Raw genomic sequence first — 6639 nt, 5'->3', positions numbered from 1 at the left:
CCAGCCGGCGGGGGGTGCAGACCCCCGCCGAGATTTCAAACCTCCAAATTTGCCCCTCGAATTCCCATCCGCAGGACACAGCTGGGAGGAGGAGGAGGAACCCGGCACGGAGAGGAGGGAGCGCTCAGGAACAGGGGTCAGAACGCCTCTGCCTCCCTCCCGAAGCATCGCGTCGAACTTCCTGGGGCGAAAGGCTGAAAGAAAAGTACTAATAAAATAAATAGCTGCTCCGCTGAGAGACAGGCAATAAAACTCTGGCTGGCCGAGTGCCGGCGTCGCCGGGCTCAGCGCTGGCACCTGAGTCAATAGAGACTATTTTTCTTTCGGAAGGGGGCCGGGAAGGGGAGTGGGGCCGGCTCGGCGCTGTCCCCAGCTGGGAACACTCCAGGGGAGGGACAGGCTGAGCTGCCGCCAGGACAGGGGATCAGGGCTGCCCCGGGGGTACCGGACATGGAGCAGCGCCGGTGCTCGCCCCACGCCTCTCCCAGACCCTTGGATGAGCCAGGACCCGCAGACGGGTGCTGGTGCTCAGCATGCACGTTCCCGGCGCTGCAGCCGGGCCCTCGCTCGTGCACGTCGATGGATGCGCACGGAGCCCCACTAACGCTCACTGCACCACGAGGGCGCAGCCGGCAGGTATTTAACTCACGCGGCCCCGCGGTGCTGCTTCGCCCTTGCAAAGCAGCTCGCAGCAGCCCCCGTGGCCGCCGCAGGGTCCCCCAGCCCCGGGAAGCCGGCTCGGCTCCGGGTAAATGTTGTCTTTGGCAGCGGCAGAGCGCCGATGGGGCGCCCGCTCACCACGTGAGCGATAGCAGCAGCATGCCGAGCCCCTCGCCCGCTCCCCTCCGCCTCATCCAGGAGGCTTTTCCACGCCTCGGCAGCTGGGGAAGAGCAGGGCAGACGCGTGCGCCGGGACCGCGGGGCAGAGCGACTCCCTCGTCGAGTTTGGCCGCGCAGGCACGTCCCGTTAAAATAAAAACTTTGGCTTTGGATCGCCCTGGAAGTCGCCGTTTCTTTGCTTATTCAAGCCGTCATCTCGGGCTGAGCTGTCGCTCAACTCAAATTAGGCGTTTTGTTTTGCATTCAACGCCTCCAGAAGATTTTAGCATGAAAATAAAGCAGAAGCAAAGCAAGCTTTTTAAGTGAAAATAGACTCCAAGTCCACAAGACCAACTTTTAAACGTAGAAAATTCGGGACTGAAACACTTCAAGCATTTTGCATCGCTGATCCCAGAGGTTTTGTTAGTTCAAGGAAAGAGCCTGGGTTTCTGCAAAAACAGACGAGAAAATCTACTTAAGTTATTCCTGCAACGCAGGGAGTAATAAAGTACGATGTAATACGATCTGACACGGCAAACGCATGAGCTGCGCCTGCAACGGTCACTTATCTCTGCTGAACACGTTGTTTTCCTCCCGTTCAGCCCCCAGGGACGGTCGTTCCCTGTTACATTACCCGCACGGCGCCTCGGCATGGAGCGGGAGGTTGCTCCGGTCCCGGGATGCTCGCTGGGCTCCCACCTAACAAGCTAAGAGCTGGATTCAAAACGGCTTTTCCAGGTCCTGCCAGGTCTCAGGCTCTGCGGCAAAGGGACCGGGGAGCTCCCCGCCACATCCGGAGCCAGCCGCGGCCCCGCAGACCGGGATGGCCGGCAAAGCTCGGTGGGAAGCGGGATGCAGGGTGCTGTGCCTCATGCAAACCCTCCGGATAAGCAGGATCCCTGCACCGGGGTGGGAGCCAGCTGCAGAGCCCCTCCACAGTGGGGAAGCCGGAGGCGGCTGGAGTTACAGGATTTTTAGCTTAACAGGGTTGCTTTAACCCAAAACAACCTGTGCAGGGGTGATGGGGTGCTCGGAGGGGAAAGCGGGAGATACCAGGAAGCGGAGGAGTCCCGGCGCCCGGCACAGCAGGAGGGAGGGATGCAACGGCCACACACCCTGCTGCAGCCTCGTCCCAGCCAAAACAGGCTCAGCAAGCGGGAGCAGCCGTAAGCACGCGCAGGGCAAAGCCAAAGGAGGGCCGGGGACCTGCCACCCCGTCCCAGCCGCACCAGGGATCGGCCACCGCTGCTCCACGGGATGTCCCCACCGCCCCAGCAAAGCCAGGGCAGGGTCCCCTCGCAGGGGACCGAGAGACAAGGACTTATCCCCGTGTGCCACAGGGTAAAGGGGACGCTCGAGGAAATCTGCGCCCCAAAAACAGCCGCTTTGGGTCTGCCCTGCCGACACGCACGGACACCACGAGCAGAACGGCCCGGGCACCGAGACCCTTCCCCGTGCGCTGAGCTGGGGCGGACGCCGCGATGCAAAGGAAGGCGAGGTGGCTTGGCTGGAGGGCGCACGGCTGGCATCGCCCCGTCCCGCTGGAGGATCCCGAGGTTGCCACCATCTTCCTGGGCATGGGGCCGCGCCACCGGCAGAAGGTCCCCGGCTGCTCCGCAAAGGACCCCGAGAAAAGCCCCGGAGAGAAGCAGCCGCAGGAGAAGGGATCCAACCCTCGCTGCCCAGCCCAGCCTCTACCGCGCACTGGGGCTGCCGCATCCTGCCCCAGGTGCCCAAACACCCCCCGCACCTCGCTCCCCCCCCCCCAGCAGCCTCCTGCAGGGCGCGGATGGGCCCCCGCAGCAAAGCGAGGGATGGCTGCACCGCGACGATGCAGCCCGGCTGCAAGCTGAGACCTCGCCTGGCCCCGGGGATGGAGGGGCAGCCCCAAAGCACCCGCAGCCGACAGCGCCAGGGCTGGAAGCTTCCGCGTCCCCCGAGGCCAGCACGCCGTTCCTGCACAAGCCACTGTGCTCCTGAAGGGCTGTAACATCGCCCGGGACAGACAGGGCCGTTCCCGGCAGGAATTAGGGTTGGAAGCGGGAGGAGACGCGCGAGCAGCAGGGGGGAAGGACGAGAGCGAGGACAGGAAGCGAAAAAGGGAACATTAACTTTGCTCCCATCCTCCTCTCCGAGAGCAGGGAGATTTCCCCGGCTGCCGAGACCACACACGTGATGCCGAAATTCTCCTTCCTTTGGCAGCAGGGAGGTTGCTCGGGGCCTCATCGGGGATCACATCCAGAGGGTCCAACGCTGGGTCCATCACGGCATTGGTGCGGCTGGTGCTCCCCTCCCAGTGCATCGCAGCCTGGGCGCCAACGGGCCACCCTGCAGCAGCACCCCTACCCATTGCACCTCCACCTGCCCCAAATCCACGCCAAGGAGCCAGGAGCCAAAAAGCCAGCACCTCCTCCAGCTGATGAGCCCAATGCTCTTGCTCCCAACTCCATCCTCCACACCTCATGGCTTGTCCCACTGTTTTCAAGGTGTATTTCATAAATCCCTGTGCACATTCTCCCCTGTTATGCTCATTAAGGAAAAGCCTGCTTTGTTCTCCATCTTACCTTTAACCATCACACTTTCCAGGTGCAATCCTTGGCATATAGCAGGGTACTGCTGTACTTGCACTCTCTGGGCTCCTTTTCAAGCATGACTGTCCAAAAACCACTGAAGAAATCCAGCACCCTGCACTTGAGCCCCCTCCATTGCAGCAGCAAGCTGGAGGGCCCCACAGTTGTCCGAGGAGTTCAGAGAAGCTCCCCAGGCTGCAGGCACCCAGCAGCACTGAGCAGACCTCCAGCACCATCCTCCCCATTGCACTGAGCTGAGCTGCTCCTGTCCTGCCCCAGTGAGACCTAGGGCCTTAGGAGGGTGCTGAGCTCCTCTGGAGGAGCTAATCCCAAGGACAGTGATGGGAAACAGCATCTCCACCAGCAGCTCCTGCTCCCAGAAGGCCTTATATAGGGAAGTCCCTCCCTCTGGTCCTTTCAACACCTCCTGAAGCCACCCGGGAGCTGCTGGGGCAGGGTGGGTTCAGCTGCCCGTGATGAGGAGGGGAGTGAGCTGCTCCTCACCTCCAGCCAGGTGGGACAAGGAGGGTTCATCTTCAGCAATGCCATCCAGGTTCCTTCCTAACGGGGGTGGTAGCAACGTGGTGGGGTGGGGGCTGGAGCGGGGGGCTCCATCCCTGGGGGGGTTTGGGGCTAGACAGGGACACGTCAAGGCTGGGCCGAGGAAGGTGGCCCTTGCTGGGCAGGGGGATGGAGCAGGTGGCTCCTCGGGGACCTCTGAGCCTATTGCCAGGACTTAGACGCGTGGCATCGCCTGTCCACCCGCACGCGGCCTTAGGGGACGCGTGAGCTGTGCCACCGGGGCCGCAGGTCCCCAGTGCCACGGCTGGGACATCTGCTTGGCTAACGAGACGGGTCACCAGCTGGTGCGGCACCCCAGACACCCACCGCCTGGACACGGCTCCCCGCACCCGGAGCGGCAGCCTGCTCCCGGGAAGCCCCAGCCTGAGGCCACGCGCCTGGAGAAGCACCGCGGGGATAAGCGGCACCGGCGGAAAGGGCCTTTATTTGGTGGGAAACGGGTTTTCAGCTTGCACAAGAAGTTTTGCGCGTAATAATAACAGTRACTTTGGACTGAAACACTCTGCTTTGGGGTTGGGTGTTTTTTATGTTTTTTGGAGGAGAACAAGCAGTTTCTGCCAAAACTATCAGCAATAAAACGTAGGCTTTAAAATCCAAGTATCTGGGAGGGATTCAGAGAAAGCGGTTTAAAGGGGAGTTTTCCAAGCGGGCCCCCYCCCCGCTTTCCTCTGCGTGTCTGCGCTGCCCGGGGACTGGCCGTCGCTCCCACTGCATCCCACAGCTCGGGATGCCGCCGAGCCGGCGGGAGGAGAGCAGCGGCACGGCGATGCCAGGGCAGGGCCAGCCCAGACACCCAGCACCGAGAGCGGGCCCAGGAGTCCTGCCCTGGCCTGGGACAGGGCAGAGGTCTCCRATGCAGAACCGTTCTGCAGCAGCCCGGAGCATCCCACCAGGACCCCCGTGCCGGGCTTGTTTTCCTTTCCCGGCAGAACCCCCCGGACCTGTTCTCTCCATTAATGTCTAATGCACGATCCCGCCTGGCTAATGCTTTCCAGGCGCCCTGCCGGAGCGGGCTTGGAGCTGCAACAGGCGGCGTGTGAGCGTAATGCACCGCCGCGCGCCGGGGCCGCGGCCCCTCGGAGGACCCGGCCCCGTCCGCATCCCGAAGCCGGGAACGCTTCAAATGCTCAGCRCCGGCAAGCTGCACCCCATGCGCCTGCGGATGAACGGGGCTCCAGGAGTCGAAGCCTTGTGCGAGCCGACAGCAGTAACGCCGGTGCTGGGAAGGGGCCCAGGCRTCCGGCAGCCCTGGCRCAGGCTGGCGGCGCCRGCCGGGTCGGCGCGGCTCGAGCCRGGCGTTCGGCATCCAGCGGGAGGCGGCGCCGGGTGCGGAGCCGGGCAGGGGAAGAGGTGAGGCCGGGAAGGAAGCTGGCATCAGCGCGGCCCGGGGAGATTAAAGGTCCCCGCGGCCGCCGCGAAGGTGCTGGGCTTAGCGCGATTTCCTGGGGAAGCCGGGAGCGCGCGCGGGCGATGCGCGGTCTGCGGGCGAGCGCAGCCGCGCAGGGCTGCATGCGGCTGGGATGCGGCGCGCGGGTGTGCAAGGTCCCGTGCGGGGCCGTGCCRGTGGCAGGGCGCACAGGACACCCCGGAGCAGGGGCGAAGGCGCATGAGCATAGGGGCTGCTCTGCTCCTGTCTACCCAGGAGAAGAGGAAGAGGAAGAAGAAGAGGTGCAAATAAACCCTTTATCCAACGCTTCCCTCCCCGGAGTCAGCAAAGGCTTCCCGGCAGCGAGCCTGGTGCAGATGGGGAAACCGAGGCACRGGCGGCTCTGGCTGCAGCCAGTCCTGGCTCGCGGTGCTTTCCGGCTGCCCCCACTTTGCACGGGAAGGCGGGATGGGCTGGCGAACCCGCGGCCTCGTGCAGACGCCCGGCCTCGGTCGTTCGCTCTGCATTCGGCCGAAGCCCGTCAGCGCGGGCCGGCACCGCCGAGGGGCGACGCTGCCCTTGCTTGGGCTGGTGGCACCTTCCTCGGTGGCCYGGGCGCCTTTTGCACCCTCCCTGCCATCCGGCTGCGCATCCCAACCCTYGAGGGCCCCGTGCCGGGGGGAGGGCGGTGGGCGACGCACGGAAGGGACTTTGCACAGGCTGCAGCCCCCAGGAGACCCCGGCAATGCTGCGATGATGATGACGATGATGGGGGGGGGATGATGCTCCCCCCGTGGGTGCAGGCGTGGGAAGGGCTGGGACCCTGCATTGCTCCCGCTGGGAGATGCCGCCCCCCCCTCGGAGGGGCAAACGGGGCTGGGGGTGCCGGGGCTCAGCAGCAGCGCGCTCCCTGCGGAGGGAACATCCAGCACCGGGCGCGGGGCCGCGGGAGGTTCCCCGCTCCGGTTCCCGGCTCCRGTTCCCCCTTCTGCTCCGGCTCTTCCTGCCTCTCCGAGGCCTTTCCTCAATGGCCGGAAAAGGCTACCTCATCCCTTGACGAGGTGCCAGGGGCGCAAACACAGGCGTCGCCCCTCCGCCCCGTCCCGTCCCCTCCCCTCCCGCTCCGGGCGGGCGATCCGGGGCAGGGAGGGACGGTGACCTGGCGGTGGGGCCGCCTCGCATCCGCAGCCAGGTCCCRCGGCGGAATGCGCCCACCCTGGCCCAGCTTCGCCCCGCGCCGCTCTCGCCGCCCCGCAGGGACGGAGCCTGCTGGGGCCCTGCCAGCTCAGCACCTATTTGGGC

Source organism: Apteryx rowi, unplaced genomic scaffold, assembly GCF_003343035.1.
Source record: "Apteryx rowi isolate R43461 unplaced genomic scaffold, aptRow1 scaffold_315, whole genome shotgun sequence".
In the NCBI taxonomy this organism is placed as follows: domain Eukaryota; kingdom Metazoa; phylum Chordata; class Aves; order Apterygiformes; family Apterygidae; genus Apteryx; species Apteryx rowi.
This window is presented reverse-complemented; position numbering follows the sequence as displayed.